Below are 17,507 nucleotides of genomic sequence, written 5' to 3' on the forward strand. Positions count from 1 at the left end.
GTTCTCACACCGCTCATGTAACTTAAGATCCTGTCAGCTACTTGATGTTGCTAAGATCTGGCTGAGGTAACAGCAATTAATAAATGTTTAAACACATCACACATCTTGTTCTTTTCAGTTAAAGATGTTGCCCCAAAATGACTCTGTGGTAGGTTTTGGATTAATTACTTAAGGCTGTTTTTGCCATTGAAGTCAGATTTAACAAAGAGTGAAAAGCAGCGCTGCTTTAACAGCCATTGTGCTATGCTAAGAGTGCTGGACTCCTGCCTGTGACTGTGGGAGGCAATTGCTGAGCACTGTCTGTGAAAGACAACATGAAAAGATGCACATCTGCATATCTTTAGATAAGAGGCAATGGGAACAAATATTGAACTTGTAGATTGATAACATTTGAATTTTTTCCTCTACCTAAATGCTAAGAGTCAGTCAGTCTTCATGTGGTGCCCTGGCTGTATGAAAATGAGTGGCACCTTTGGCAGAAGGTACATATTTTACTTCTATGGTATGATTTAATACTTAGAGTTTCTGTTAAAGGCACACAAAGGATGGACTTTTTTAACCTTTTTAAATTTACAATTCATTTAGATGAATCTCATATGTGTGTGTATGTGTGTGATAAGTTAAATGGCAGCTGTAAATTGGCCCCGTATGAATGAGCGTCAGACTGGCACACCATTGTACATTGCAATGCCTCGGCCCTCTTTTGGTTTTTCTTTTTGCTTGTCATTTTCTCCTCTGCCTTTGTCTGTGTGTTCTTTACATTTCAGTTTGTGCTTTTGATGCCTTTATACTTCAGGATGGGCAGCAGGTCCTTAGGGGCTCACTGTTTGTCGAAGTGTTAGTGGCATTTTCTGTAAATACTGTTTCATTTTTTTCCTTCTGTTCTTCAGATTTGATTTGTAGATTTTGATTTGGACTTTTTAGCCTTAGGTTGCTTTTTTAGGCATACCTTTGCTTGTTATTTTTGATCTTGATAAACCAGGTCCCGTTTTGGGCCTGCTTAGGCCAAAGCCTGTCTGTTGCATTTGGGGTCGGCTGCCTGGGTTAGGCCAACATCAGAAACTCCAAACAGAGTCATAGCAAGGTTTGGGGCAGCCACCCGTATAGTTGGTATCCTGGCTGCTAAGTCGTAAAATGTTATACAGGCACTGATGTGCACGAAATTGAGTCCAAAACAGGTCTGAGGGAATAGGGAAAAGGTGGAGGCTTTTAAAGGGAAAGACAGGAAGTGAAGTTAGAGGGGTCGGGCTCCTAAGGGTCTTCAGCCATAGGCTCGAGTCCAGATGTGACATCAAAGCGGCCGGAGCCGACAAGGTCTTTCTCCATAGGCTTGGACCTGGAAGTGACGTCAACAGGGCCAGGTAGTATCTGCCATGGATGGTCTGCAGGAAAGTGAGAAAAAGAATCAGTGCACTCTGCCACATCCTGGTCTGACTTAGAATTGCCCTCACTCAAGCCCTTTAGCTGCCTCCCAATGCACATGTGTGTGACAGCAGATTAGTGAGGAGCAAATTCTCTCCATGTCTGTTCAACATCCTAGCAGAGTAAATGATGCAGTAAACACTGCAAGGATTCTTGGTCGAAACCAATGATTTGTATAAAAACTGTGCAGTCTCAGGTAGGCTGATTATATCATTTTATTGGCTACATCTCTAGAAGAACTACAGGAGCTGGTTTACTGAGTGGAAAGGGCTGCAAAGGTTTATAAAATGCTGATCAATGGAAGAAAAACAAAAATAATAACAACATACATTGATGAGGTACTGGGGTACAGGAGATCATGGTGGTTGGAGGAGATGGACTGTTTTGTGTATTCGGGGAGCAGAGTAACAAATGATGCAGACTGTACTAGTGAGGTAAAACCGAGTCTGGCCATGGGTATGGCTGTAATGGTTAAGTTGAAAGGGGTATGGAAAAACAAGTCAGTTAGCAAATCCATGAAGCTACACTTGATGAAAGCCTTGGTATGGCCAGTAGCGACATATTGATGTGACACCTGGATGCTGAAGAAAGAAGAAGAGAAACACATCCAGGCTTTCAAAAACAAATGCATTAGAAAGTTGCTGAGGATCTCATGGATGAAGCTGATGACCATTGAGCAAGTCCACAAGCTGGCTAGAACAGAAAGTGAACTTTTAAGTCGCATTAAAATCTGCGAGCCAAGGTACTTTGGACATTTGATGAGACAATCACATGATACTATCAAAGGTAGTGTGACGATAGGTTCTGTGGGTTTGGGAGACTCAGAATATGCTGGTATGACCGCGTCATAGCGTGGGGTTAGTCTGCTTAGCGCTAGTCGAGACAGAAGGCATTGGACAGCAGTGACCCATCTGTGCATCCAACTGTTGTGAAGTACTGATGGCGTGTGATGGTATGGTTTGGACCTACGCTACCGGGTCTTTCCAGGGTTGTCTCTGGAACCTGAGGGATGAAACAGCAGATGAGGACACTCACACAGAGCAGAGGGTAGGTGCATAAAAGTGCAAAAACGCTTTTATTAAAACAACCCCAAAACAAACAAACAGTGTTCCAAAAACTATGCAGCGTTCAAAATTGTTCAAGGAATAAATAAATAATGCTTTTAAAACAGTGAAAGTCTGTAAATTTAAAATCCAGAATGAAAATGAGTGCCCCTTCCATTCATAGACGAGCCCAGCACAACTCCCACCCATTACTCGCTCAGCTGGTGGGGACATCAGCAGCTGCAGGGTCTTCACCAACCCATCCCCCGTCTTGGCAGCCTTAATGGCTTTGGTCAGATCGCTCGGGGTCGGTTGTCCTCTTCTCATCCTTTTCGCTAGCTCTGGTGTAACTTGGATTCTTGGAAATGACTCTGCCTCGATCACACCTACTCCTCCGGACAATCAGTGGGGACGATCTGCCCCTAGAGCGCCGATGCTTTGCTCTGTCGCCGAGCCAAAGACCGTGCAGCCTTTCCCCACACTGGCTGGCTGGCTCGTCCTGCCTCTCCTCCTGATGCTGCTCTTACAGTTTTCATTCTGTTCTTTCTTTTCTATCCTCTTTTCTCATGCTGACTCTTCCTTATATGCCTCTGTGGGTGCAGCGTTTGAATTGCACATCTCAGGAAGCCAATGAAGCAACTTAGACAGACCTCCCATGCAGGTGCGTCTCGCCCTAATTACTTCACCGACCTCCCGAAGTTGCACGATCACTCACGCCCACAGAGATCAAGCTGGCCAGTGAATTATTTATTTATTAAAACAGGCTTCTGATTGTTAAGCTGCAGACCTACTATACCACATAGTGCAGTGACGTGTCGTGATCCCCTTTCACACCTTTTCACAACACTCTTCTTGTTGATTTCTCTGGATTTTTGACTCTTAGTTTCAGAGTTATAATCTTGGACATTTGGGCTTAGGTGAAGGCATTCTGTTCTTAGGTTTTCTACAGTAGTTTAATTGCAGCTCTTTGTTCTCTCCTTTGCTTTTCGTTTATTTTTTTTATTCCTAGTTTTGAAGTATTGGATTATTCAGTTTATTGCTTTTCTCATTGAGTTTCTTAATGGTTTGGTTTTTCCATTTATTAATTATTCTGTTTCTTAGTGTCTTATTATGCAAATAGTTTTGGCATTTTATATTTTTATTCTTCATTTGATAATGTAATAAAGTTAATCAAATCATTTAAAGTTTTGTGTAAGTAAGGTGTTTTAAATAGTTTTGACCATTTTGGGTTCATATTGCAACACTGGACACCCATCCATCATCCAACCTGCTATATCCTAACTACAGGGGTCTGCTGGAGCTAAGGCAGGAAACAAAACCCAGGCAGGGTGCCAGCCCACATACACCCACACCAGGCACAATTTAGAATCGCCAATGCACCTAACCTGCATGTCTTTGGACTGTGAGAGGAAACCCACACAAACACGGGGAGAACATGCAAACTTCACGCAGGGAGGACCCGGGAAGTGAACCCGGGTCTCCTAACTGTGAGGCAGCAGCGCTACCACTGCACCACCGTGCCGCCCCTTCAGTATAAACATGTCAACCAATTAAAAAAAAGTCCCTTAGAGGTTCCCTACACTGGACACCATAACATTTAAAAGAGATATTACAATATCTATGTTCAATTCAACAGCTGACAACAAGGACCGCAAAGGAGGTCCTTCTTCTTTACTGGATCACCACACTGGGCAGACTAGTCCATTAACTAGAAAACACATATCTTTATACAGCAGCCTGAATGAACATACAGGGTGAGACAAAATGATGTTAACATTTGAATGTCGGAAGCAATTTATTCACAAAACATACCTCATATGTGCAAGATGATTGACAGGAATGTCTCCACCTGTTTGCCATCATATTCCATACCACATGTACCATATGTGGCACATAAACTGTCCACAAAAATTGTATATAAGTATATACTGTACATAGCAGTACCATTAGTGTTAACATAACTCACCCTGTATTAGTCACTGTCGTGGAGAGAAAAAAAATGTTAATCTCTAGCATTGTAAATATTTTGTAGAATGTCTTTATTTGTAAAATTGTGTTTATACTTTTAATTTTTAAGCTAGACTTCTGTATGCAGGTAGTCCCAAGCTAAAGCAGGACCTGACTGGCCACCTAGCCTGGGGGAATACAGGTAGCTACAGCATTAACAGACTGGCAGGAGGACCATTAATCTACTTGTAACCAGTTTCACAAGGTTAGCGTCAGCTCCAAATATCAAAGAGAGTAGGAAGGCTGGAGTGGAAGGGCTAGGTAGAATTTATAGCAATCAGGATTAAAGCACGGGATGGAATGGGAGGCTGAAACTACGTAAACTAAATTATTAGGAACTACACACTCCTACTCAGAGAGAGGTGTGTCAAGGACCATTGGAAGAGGATAAAAGAGGTATATAAAGGCATGCTGGTCTCTCTCTCTGTCTCTCTGCTGCTCAATTCGTGCAGAAGGCCACTTCATCCAAGATCCATGCTGGACCTCACAGGACAAGAAACTCATTTAACCTACTAAGACAGACAGCCACCTAGTAGTAAGCACATTTGACACAAAGTGGACTGCTTGCTTTCAGGTTGTATTATTTTGCTTATGCTTAGTTTACTTTGCTTTGAGCACAATTGGAGATCTTATTAATAAATCTGTAACTTTCTGTCCTGCCTGTTCTGTTCTGCTGTCTAACTGCCTGAGGTTATAGATGTAAAAAAGGGTAGAAGTGTTCAACTACAGTAGCAGTCAACCCTGACTGTGTGATAAGAGTATGGGACTTGGGGTATTTTCTTCAAGTCTATGTAATAAAGACTCTAAAAGGGAAAATAGGATCACCTTAGGACCCTTACCTCGATAACAGTCTCACACACACAAGCATACAATACTTGCTTCATATATTACCATAAACACATCTAAGGTTACTTCTTGCCTAATGCCTTTTGCTACCAGGGTGAGCTCTGACCGCCATTGACCCTGAATGGATAATGTGAGTGTAGAAAATAGATGGATGTGTGGATGGTATAAATGACTTACCAAAACAAACAAAAAAAACAATCTGAGGCCCAACCGGACCTTCCAGTTTACTAGTATTAATATTTAAGTAAAGAATTCAAAGGTCCAGTGCTGCACTGCTGGCTAACGCTTACACTATCAACATTCCTGGTCAGAAATGTCATTTTCTGGCTCCTGTCTTTGGGATTGGGATTGCTTTTATTTGGCAGACTGTGCTCTTAAGTTTTTCCTTATTGTCGGAAAAAGTAAAGTATTAACTAGGAGGACAGACGTGTAAACTTCCTGTCTTGAGGGTTTGTTCAACCTGTGCTCCTTTACAGAAAATGCTACTGTCATACACTCAACAATGGAAAAATCATATCTAAAGCCAATGTCACATTACATGACTTCTAGTTATTGAGTATGTCAGACTTGCCGACCGTAGTTGCTAGTTTTGTTACAGGACCGTGTCAGTTTAAATAACTGAAAATCATTTAATGACTGAGTGCCGACCTTCCAGCACAGTACATGCTCTCCACTTCTTCTGATAGCCAATAGTGTGCTGCCTGACAGAGTTGGTGCTTTATGATAGGTGGACAGGTATGGCAGGTTCAGCCCCAGTCTCTGCGCTTTTCTCTTTTTCCCATTGTGTCATGGTACGTAAACCACAAGACATCAGACAAATTAATTTCCCTTCTGTTTGTGGGATACCAAGCTCTTGTGTTCCTTATTGTATCGTTGCTGTATTCTGTGTAGAGTACTTCCGGCTGAGCATTCATTGGTTGTCCTCTCTCATGCTCACAACTACGACTTTGCTAGAGCGAGTCGCGGCCTGGTTGGAGAGAGTCACTGGGTATATCTCAAGACACGAGTGCACACCTCCAACTACATCTGATTCGCTAAAACTGAGTAAATGAAGGCCTCAAATGAAAGTTGCTGGAAAAGTCGTCAAATGTGATATGGCCTTAAGTGGAAGTGAGGCTGTGTACATCTAAAAATAATGTATACGTGTTAGAGCCAATCTTAAAATGTAATGTTTAACATTAAATTCATATAAATATTTGCTTGATTTCCGTAGAATATCAGTTTTTCATAGTTCCTTTGAATATGGTATAACTTTTACATCCCTGCAAGTGAACATGAAATATAGGGTTTCCCAAAATTCACGCAAGAAGTAATTTCGATAGAGAACACAGGTTTTTAATTAAAAATTGTAAATTTTTAATTGATTCATAAAGTATACAGTATAGGGTTATGTATGGAATAGCATATTGGGTAAATGGCCTCCAAGGCTTTGCTGGCACATACGCACTTTTTTGTTGAAATTTTCCATGACCTTTTTGCATAAATGTGGCTGAATTTCGTTGATACAGTGCTCAATTTCCTCCTTCAAGGCATGGGTGGTCCTGGGCTTGATGGCATAAACCTTAGACTTCAAAAAACCCCAAAGAAAAAAGTCCAACGGCGTTAAATCGCATGATCTGGGCGGCCAATTCTGATCACCAAAACGGGAAATTACACCAGGAAATGACTCATGCAGTAATTGAATTGTTTCTCGGGCTGTATGGCATGTGGCACCATCTTGTTGAAACCACATGTCGTCCACATCCATATCTTGCAATTTAGGCACAAAAAGCTGGATTATCATGTCGTGAATGCAAGCACCATTAACTGTTACTGCCTGACCAGCCGCATTTTTGAAGAAGAATGGTCCAATGATGCCTCCAGCCCAAAATCTGCACCAAACAGTGAAACGTTGTGGATGCATTAGTTTCTCAACAATCACTCGTGGGTTTTCTGAACCCCAAATATGACAATTTTGATGATTAACGAAACCATCAAGATGAAAATGAACCTGAAGATGATTTTGTTTGAAAACGTTGATGAAGTTAAATCACTATTCAGGCCATATTTTGTACGAAAATTGTGAACTGTAGCTGCCAAACCTTCATTATTTTTAAAATATTGCTCAACAATTAAAACACATTGTTCTTTCATGTAGCACTCCATTTTTAATAACCCTGAACTGTGAGCTGTCACGCTGTCTTTTTTTTTCGTTGGCAACACTTTACCGCACAAATGGCGCCAAATTCAAATCTTGCGTGAATTTTGGGACACCCGCTAGAAATGTCTTTGCTTTATCTGTATACAGAGTGTTAATTAAGCCACTTAGGAAACAGTCTTATTGTTGGCACGGACTGCTAGATAAGTTTGCAAATAGCAGATTGGCACACAGTTTTCTGACCATTTTGATATGAACATTTGAAAGTACAACTGCATGACCAAACTTAGAGAAACACAAACTTTTCTTTTCTTTAATATAATCTTTTGTTGTTTTTTTGTGTGAACTGCTTTGCTTTGAATTTTAGTAAAACCTTTAAAACGAAGATATTTGGTCTGTGGAATTATTTGAACACACTAGACACACTAGTGGCAGACTGTCCTATGAAGTAAACTAAAAGCTGCAGAACTTTGGTAACTTGGGACAAACACAGCTACAGTAGGCCTTTGTGAACAGTACAGACAATTCTGATGCATTGCTGAACCATGCAAAACACTAAAGAGATTACAAAAACAAAATGGTGAATTACACAAATAATAAACATAAGAAGGCTGACTTTAGGGAGTGTCAAAATAGAGAGACAAAAGAATAAACCTGTGAGCCCCCTCAGGCCTTGATCAATAACCCAAATTAACCTTCTGAACATTTCCACTTCAACCCATTAATACTCACTTCTGATAAAGTATCTCATCTCCCACTTGATGAACCCCTGTCCAACTCTCCACCTGACTCCTGACTTAAAGTCCCTTTTAATCCTCAGCTTCTGTTTCTCTTGCCTCTCACTTGATGAAGGACACCAGGTCAGATCTCCCTCGTATGGTACCTGCTGTCACTGGATGAGCACATTAGTCTGTCCACAATAGGCAGGAGGTCCCCCAATGCAACTTAAAGCTCATGCTACCCCCAAATGGGCTGACCTTCATACCTTATGTGAGGGTAAGTCCATTGAAAATCATACTGAAAACATGCACCATAGGGGAGTAGCATTTTGACATCCACTTTTTGAGTGGTGAAAAGGTGAAACCAATCAACGTTCATCGGTGAATGAAGGTTCAGTATGGTGACGCATGCCTGCAACTCCAGCAAACATATGCATTCCAAAATGGTGTGAGTTCTATGACAGGCCCTCCTCGACTGGTCAGATCCAACAGGAGTTGAACGCATCATTATGGAAAATTGTCAAGTAATGGTGTATGTAATAGTGATACTTCTGGACATCAGTAATGGTTCAGCACACCACATTATCCATGATGTGCTCCACTTCCACAAAGTGGCTGCAAGGCAATTCGACAGTTGAAACAATGATGTGCTGATGTCTATCAACAACATCTACGGCGCCTTGAAGCTGAGGGTGATGACTTCTTAGCAAGAATGCAAGTCAGTTGAAGAAATGCAGCAGGTAGTGCAAGAGAGGCTGTGCATGTGACCAAAAGACTTGATCAAGCACTGTGTTAGCCCTTACGTAGTAGAAGTGATACAGTTGTGTAAAACCTTTGTGGCAGTAAATTATGAAAAACAACAATTAAGGTTTTCATTGGACTCACCCACATATAAGACCTCTACATGGGTGTGCTGCCCATTACCATGACCCAGAGCTCTGGCTGGGGAATTGGTGGGTTCACGAACGTACAGCAAGCCAAGGAAGATGATTCCAACCAGTAACCTTATGCTCGCAAATTCAATTTCTTAGTTAACAGAACACAATGCCTGCTAATTTTGTGAAATGCGACTGTACAATCACGGCTGAGTGCACCTGAAGAATCTCCTCAACATGGCCCGTCTCTGCCCTTTCATTCTCTGCAAATAATCCGGGCTCTGACCATCATTAATTAGGTGGCCAGTATTGATTTCATCTCGGAGGCCATTGAGAACTGCTGGGGCCTGCTGCTTTTGTATGTGATCTACTGCCCCATTTTCTTTAAGGACTTCACAGAGCAGCCACTTTGGTCAGTCTCACGTGACGGGGTGTCATGCATGACTGCTGTTGGACTGAACCTGATTTGTTCTTGGCACAACATTGTAAATGAATGAGCTTCACATACGCTTGTAATGTGATGTAAGGTTTATGACTTCTTTGGGTACGCAGCGGCGTACAGAAGGCACAGGAGGTCAAGAATGTAAAGGGAGAACAGCATCCGACTTGAGAGTTTTTTTTTATCTTTTATTAACTCATTTTTGCAATCAATGACTCCAGGCCAGCACTGCAGAAAGCTTGAGCTTAATCCAAAGGGGACTTGATGTCATACAGTGGAGGAGTAGGAGGAGGGGGAGGATGACCAGGCATCGTTTGACTAGAGAGGACTCTTTTGGATAGCAGCACAGAGCTGTACCTTTGCCTCGACCTTCTCTGCATTCTTTTCCTTTTCTGGGTATCGAGGGTGTAGGTGGAGAGAGGCTATCTATCTATCTATCTATCTATCTATCTATCTATCTATCTATCTATCTATCTATCTATCTATCTATCTATCTATCTATCTATCTATCTATCTATCTATATCTATCTATCTATCTATCTATCTATCTATCTAGTATATAGTGCATTTCAAATCTATCTATCTATCTATCTATCTATCTATCTATCTATCTATCTATCTATCTATCTATCTATCTATCTATCTATCTATCTATCTATCTTTAAGAGGTGACATGATTGAAGTGTTTAAAATTATGAAGGGAATTAGTACAGTGGATCGAGACTTGTATTTTAAAATGAGCTCATCAAGAACACGGGGACACAGTTGGAAACTTGTTAAGGGTAAATTTCGCACAAACATTAGGAAGTTTTTCTTTACACAAAGAACGATAGACACTTGGAATAAGTTACCAAGTAGTGTGGTAGACAGTAAGACGTTAGGGACTTTCAAAACTCGACTTGATGTTTTCTTGGAGGAAGCAAGTGGATAGGACTGGCGAGCTTTGTTGGGCTGAATGGCCTGTTCTCGTCTAGATTGTTCTAATTATCTATCTATCTATCTATCTATCTATCTATCTATCTATCTATCTATCTATCTATCTATCTATCTATCTAGTATATAGTGCATTTCAAATCTATCTATCTATCTATCTATCTATCTATCTATCTATCTATCTATTATAAAGTGCCTTTCATATCTATCTATCTATCTATCTATCTATCTATCTATCTATCTATCTATCTATCTATCTATCTATCAAGTATATAGTGCATTTCAAATCTATCTATCTATCTATCTATCTATCTATCTATCTATCTATCTATCTATCTATCTATCTATCAAGTATATAGTGCATTTCAAATCTATCTATCTATCTATCTATCTATCTATCTATCTATCTATCTATCTATCTATCTATCTATCTATCTATCTATCTATCTATCTATCCATCTATCTATCTATCTGTCAATGGTGATGTGGTGCATGTACAATACACTGTGCTCTGTACACATGACAATAAGGACCCTGTAAACCTATGATAGAGTATGCCCCCTGTTTGTATCCTCTTGGCCTCACTGCCCTTATATTGTGCTGGGTGACAGCTCTTGAGCATCCTCCATTGGCCATACTGCTAACTTCCTACTCGCTATGCCATGGTGTTGTAAAACCTGGAGCTTATGAGACAACATGTTTCTGTCAGTGCATCTCATGAAATAATCAGTAATGCTTCAAGCAATCTATAAACCTCCTGCTGCTTTTTGTAAGATTCAAGTGACTGAACCTCTACCTTTTTGGGATGTTGAAAACCTCCATGTAGATTCTAGCCACAGTTAAAGTGGATTGGGCCTGGGGTATTATGAGACGGGTGAGTTTGTAATAACATTAACTGTGAACGTGACAAGAGTCCACCTTAATAAAAGGACAAGTGTCTGTGTGTCTGACTTGTTGCTGTGTCTTTGTTATATGTCATTTGGTAGGGAATTTGTAAAAGCAGAACTAATATTTGTAACGTGCCATCTGTTGGAATGACAAATGCAATGCATTTTATTACTACAAATGTTTGTGATGCCCCGTCTGCTGGAATTACAAATACAATGCATTACAAGATGCATTCCAATTTATGGTGCACTATAAACGTTAACACTGAGGTCTGTGTCATAGACGGGGAGCACAGCTAGTGACGTTATGAACCTGGGCTTGCTAAATACAGTAATAAGACAATTCTAACCTGAAATGCATTTTTATTTCAATATAAGGGTGTCAGTTCTCCTCCCACCTCTTGAAGAAACGTTGAATAGCCAGTCATGGTGCAGGTACTGTCCATGTCCAGGGGTGTCGAACTCCAGTCCTGAAGGGCCGCAATGGCTGCAGGTTTTCATTCTAACCACCTTCTTCATTAGTGACCAGTTTTTGCTGCTAATTAACTTCTTTTGCCTTTGTTTTAATTAACTTGACTCAGACTCCTTAGTTCTTTCTTTTTCCTTAACGAGGAGCCAAACAATAATGAGACACAAAACAAGCTGCCACATCACCAGCTAACCACATTATCTGAACATAAAGAAAGGTGAGGGTCTCAGTAAGGTTGGTCTCCAAGGTCACCAAAACATTTTGATGCCGTTCTTAGAAAAAACTGAAAATCACCAGTTTTGCAAATGTCTGCTGTGACAGAATGAGAGCAACAGCAAGCTATGGAATTAAGTAATGGGTTAAATTAACAACAAGAATTGGCTTCTGTGAAGGACAGCCGGGTCCCATGCCCGGCAGGGACGCCCCTGCTCCTTATGTTCTGGGGAAGCCGCCATGGGCAGTCCAATACCTCCCCGGGACGCTTGGTGGCAGCCTCCCTGGCCGACGGTGATTCCCCAACCACCCGCAGGGCTCCATGGGAGATGGAGTCCTCCACAGCTTGGTTGGGGCCCGGGGTGGCCACTAGGGGGGGCTGTCTGCTTCCAACAGCGCGGCTGGACAAGTCTTCAGCCCCACCCGGAAGTGCAACCAGGACCAGGTGGTCAATCACCTGGAATGCTTCCGGGTGGGCTATAAAAGGGCCCAGCCACCACCACTCGAAGAGCCAGAGTTGGGAGGAAGGAGACGAAGCTTGAGGAGGAGTGGTGGTAGAGGAAGAAAAGTGTGTTGTGGTTCAGTGTGTGGTATTTGGGACTGTGTATTGCCTGTGGGTCACGGGGAAGACGTGCGCCCACGGGTGAAGAAAAATAAAATCTTTGTGCATTTTATACGTGCCTCTGTGTCCTTCTGTGTCGGGTCAGGCACCTAAATAGCGCCTTTGTTACACTTCTCATTAAGGAACTGGTTGGAGTTTGAAGCCCCAGTTTAGCTGGTCATCTGTTGGCTCCTTTCATGTCTCATTTCTGTTTGTCTGCCATTTAATGAAGAAAAGAATAAATTCAGAGGGCTGAATCCATAAAAACAGGGCTATTAAAATGAAGGGAAAAAGAAATTAATTAGCAGTGAAAGCGAGTCACAGATTAGAAAAAGGATTAGAATGAAAACCAGCAGCCAGTGTGGCCCTCCATGCCCAGAGTTCGACACTCGTAGCCAAAGCAGCAAGCAGAGTACAACGTGCCTCCTAACATATCACATCTGATTAAAAAAAAAAAGAAAAAAAATGAAAGAAAAAAAGGTTTTATTAACTAAAAAGACATACCACAGATTGAGACATTAGAAGATATAAAAGAATACCAACTGGACAGTAACTGAAACCCTAGTGGGCTTTAACATGTCCTGGTTGCATAATATGTGGCATCCCTCTACTTGTACGGCAGGCAGGTGAACTGGGGGTTCATACTGGCATCTGTTTACCAGGATGGTGACTAGTTCACTTGGCAACACCAAAATGGGCTCCCGTTCACTTTTTGTTCAGTCTCACTCTCTCTTTCTAAAACTCGAACCACACTACTTCTATGCCAGCTTTTGCCGAGTTCCCTTCTGATTCTACACTCAGTGAGTGCTGGCACTCCACTGATCCCTGGAGCATCGCTCTTTTAAAGATGTCTAATAACCTTCTCCGGCGCCGCCTTCTGGTGCCTTGCCAGTCCCTCATGGCCCTTCCTCATCTTGCACAATTCCTTCCTGGTTGCACACTTTCAATCATAATCACAATCCCTCGGGCCTCACTTTGCCAGCTGGGTACACCCTGACACAGTATATGCTGTATTAAACATGCCAAAGCCACCAGCTGCATTGCCATTCTTTGCTCAGTTGTTAATTCACCTTTTCTAAGTACTGAAGCCTACAAAATGTCAAACTTAGCAGACTGGAAAGTTTAGGCGGTTGGCCATCCATAGGGGGGATGACATCATCATTGTCATGGCAAGCAGCCATCAGTTTTCAGGGCTGACTCCTCACCTCAAAGTCTCCATGACGTTGTTGCTTCCCGTATTGGCATGGGTGCTTGCAAGAGGACCAAGCTGGGGTCCACTTTCAGATGGCACATTTGGCTGCCACATGCACCTTGGAATGTTCAGCATTTAAAAGGCTAAGGTTATTCTAAAAAGCAGCGCTCACATATCTCAGTTAGAAAGCCATAGTCGGTCAAACAGACCCAGAAGGGCTCTCCGTCTAAGGCGCACGCGTTTCAGCTGGGCCTCCTCCAAATGTCATGTCTCATTGTAAATACAAGTCAAAGTCTGCATGAGGCTGGCCAGGCTGCCTTACCCACGAGAATAAAATGGAATTTTCCACCAGGCCTTGTGCTATTTCAGCGTCCGGAAAAGCAAAGTCCCAGTCCTGCCAACTGTTAAAGGTGCAAAAGAAAATTCTAGAAACAGAAGCTGCAAAAAAGGGGGGCTTCTAGCTTGCCTTGTCACTGTTGTCAGAATAAAGCTGTCACCCGACATTCATTTCATGTTTGCGTGGCTAAACTTTACGCTGAGGCAGGTTCTTAAAGTTGTCACCCTGTTTTTCAAAAACGCCACCCATCCTTCCATCTATTTGTTTAAGTCGTGTCAGATTTATGTCTCCTTATGAGGACTTGGCTGAAAACAAGTGTGTTTGGGAATACCCCAATGAGTGCCATCAAGCAATCAGAGTCACTTTGGGGAGCAACAGCGCTGGGCACAAATGGCAGGACCACCTGGCTGTTGTGCCAGTCCAACCCAGCCCCCCTCCTGAGTCATGTGGGCTGTCTAATCTGCACATTATAGCAGTGAAGGCTTGAAAACATTGAGAAAATGGGCTTGAAATGTCCATCTCAGTAAAAGAGGATGTGCTTCAACAACCAGTGGCACTTCTGCTCTCATTTGCCTCTTTGACTTTTTTATGTTGTCTGGTGAACGTTGGAATGCTTGTGATACTCCGAGCTACTGTCACCTGTATCAGGCGTATTTTAACTGACTGACCAATCACACATCAGAGAGGTTGGGACTATACAGGCGTGGAATGCTGCTCCTAGAGCATTAGGCCGCCATATTACACTCCAAGTATTGGGGCTTTGGTGTACACCGTATGGTATTGCAGCCTGCCAGGAGAGACAGGCTGGGGTCAGCTGAACTGTTTTTGGCCTGTCATAATGGACTGTGGAGCTGCAGGTTTGATGTTCTTATGGAGCATTCCCAGCTGGATGCTTTGTTTTTGATCCATCTGTCCTCAACTGATCATAATATTTATTACTTGGATCACCAATTAGCATGACAGTTTTGATGAAAGTTTAACTATCTCATTCTTAAGGCTTGTTTAAACATGTGAGTTTGAGTTCTTATTGGAGGAAATGTTACGAGCTGGTGGAGTAATAAAATACTCAGTTAACTGTGTGTAGGCAGTCTGAGCCTGTCATAAGTGAGGAGCATTATGAGAATTGAAGTGGTCTTAAAATGCAGTCAGCAATGCTGGGGTGTACACCGATGCATGGAAATCTACCCGTAATCCAAAATCTTCTTTTTATATGAGGGTAAGTCAATACCTTACTTTAGGTTGCCTGTACAACTTTCCCCGCACACATGTGGAAACATGGAGTGTCTGTGGTTATTGTGGTAAAGCTTTGACCTTCTTCAGTCAGTTTCTCTTGTTGTTTTCTAGGAGTAAACATGGCTGCTACATTCACTGTTTGCACCAAGGAAGAGCAACATGCAGTGTTCTGCTTTTTTATGGGCTAAAGGTATATCAGGGGCCAAAATTCTCAACATTTCATCAAAATCAAACCAACCCTAACAAAATAATCACAAAAGGTGCAGAAAATTATTGACTTACCCACATACAATGCCCATCTGTTTACTGTAAAAGGAGAAGCAGACATATGTGAGAAGAGTTCAGGCTGCTGATGGGAAAACCACTGTTAGATAGATGTATTAAGAAGAGAGAAAAAATCCTGCCACGAGTTCTGGGGACAAAAATTAAATGACACAAAACATCTTTTACAGAGGTGGGCATGTACAGTAGATGCATATGTGTGCATAAGTAAATCATTCTATTGGTAGCTGCGGCCATGACTGTTGTGAAAAGCATGCCCCCGACACAGACAGACAGACACTGGAATGTCCAAAATGCACACTTTTATTAAGTACACAATATCAACAGTCTCAGTGTCTCTCTCTTTACAATGACCTCTTCTCAACTCCTCACAAGCTTCGTCTCCTTCCTCCCAACTCTGGCTGAGCTTCTGGAGGGAGATGGCCCCTTTTATAATAACCCAGATGGGCTCCAGGTGCTCTGTCTGACGTCACTTCCTGGTGTGGCGGAAGTGTCATGAGAGCATCCAGAAGCAGTCCGGGTGTCCCTGGAATTTCTTCCGGCAGCACTTCCTGGTGTGGTGGAAGTGCTGCCATTCAAGGTTCCAACCACGTCCAGGCGCCCACTGGCGGTTACTCCATCCACGCAAAGGGTTGAGTTTTGCAGCTCCGTGACCCCCATGCATTCCAGGTCGGCCGCCCACCTGCGCTCCAGGGAAAATATTGTCCCATTTCTGGTCCCCTGCTTCTTCCGGCATCCCGGCGGGGCAAAGTCCCTGGGCGTCTATGACACTGTCTGTGTCTCTCCTTGAGTTTTGTCTTTGTGAGCTTAGATGAATTACCACACTCTTGATACTATCTATCTATCTATCTATCTATCTATCTATCTATCTATCTATCTATCTATCTATCTATCTATCTATTATATAGTGCCTTTCATTCTATCTATCTATCTATCTATCTATCTATCTATCTATCTATTATATAGTGCCTTTCATTCTATCTATCTATCTATCTATCTATCTATCTATCTATCTATCTATCTATCTATCTATTATATAGTGCCTTTCATTCTATCTATCTATCTATCTATCTATCTATCTATCTATCTATCTATCTATCGGATAAATCTTGATGAAGAATTAATTGAAGTGTTTGAAATGTTTAAACCTGCTGCGTGATATTGTGCTGAATGTGGAGGTCTCTGCTCTACCGCCTGAGTCAACTTTATTTTATATTTTCTGCTGTTCTGACATCGGTCATTGGTCCAACAAACACGTTCTTTACACAGCTGATTGAAATTTGAAAACCTCTAGCTGGAGTTCGAATTCATGTTTTATGTCTCTTTTGTTCTTTGTGTTGATTATGTGTATCATGCCTTGTTTTTGGGTTGTCTATGTATTTAAACTGCCTTTGTTATGTTCCATGTGTTTTGTGGGTGGTTCCCCCTAAGAGGCGGGGCCACCTGCCAATCACAGCAGAATCTGCTCTCTGCCCTATAAATCTGGAGGGTCTTTAACAGTTCCTGGTGTTTCATTGTGGATGCACTTGGAAGTTGGTGAGTGTACTTGTGTTTATTGTGAATTTTGTGGATCATTGGGTCACTTTTTTACTTTCTGCTCTGTTTTTAGGAATTCTGTATTCATTGTTTATTTGACTTGGATTGCCTTTGTCACAAACAATTTCATTTTGTTATTGTGCTCCACCGAACTTCATTGTAATTGGTGTCATTTTTGTGAAGAATAATTGTTTCACTTTATAAAGATTCGGTGCTTGCTCTTATTACTTGTTGGGGTTTGATGGTGCTTGCCCCCTCTAGTGGGCATTATTTGAAGTATTTAGGACAACATGCTTTGGAATTCTTTAGTGCTTGGAACTCCTAGTTCATGACATT

Source organism: Polypterus senegalus, chromosome 9 (genome assembly GCF_016835505.1).
Source record: "Polypterus senegalus isolate Bchr_013 chromosome 9, ASM1683550v1, whole genome shotgun sequence".
NCBI lineage: Eukaryota > Metazoa > Chordata > Cladistia > Polypteriformes > Polypteridae > Polypterus > Polypterus senegalus.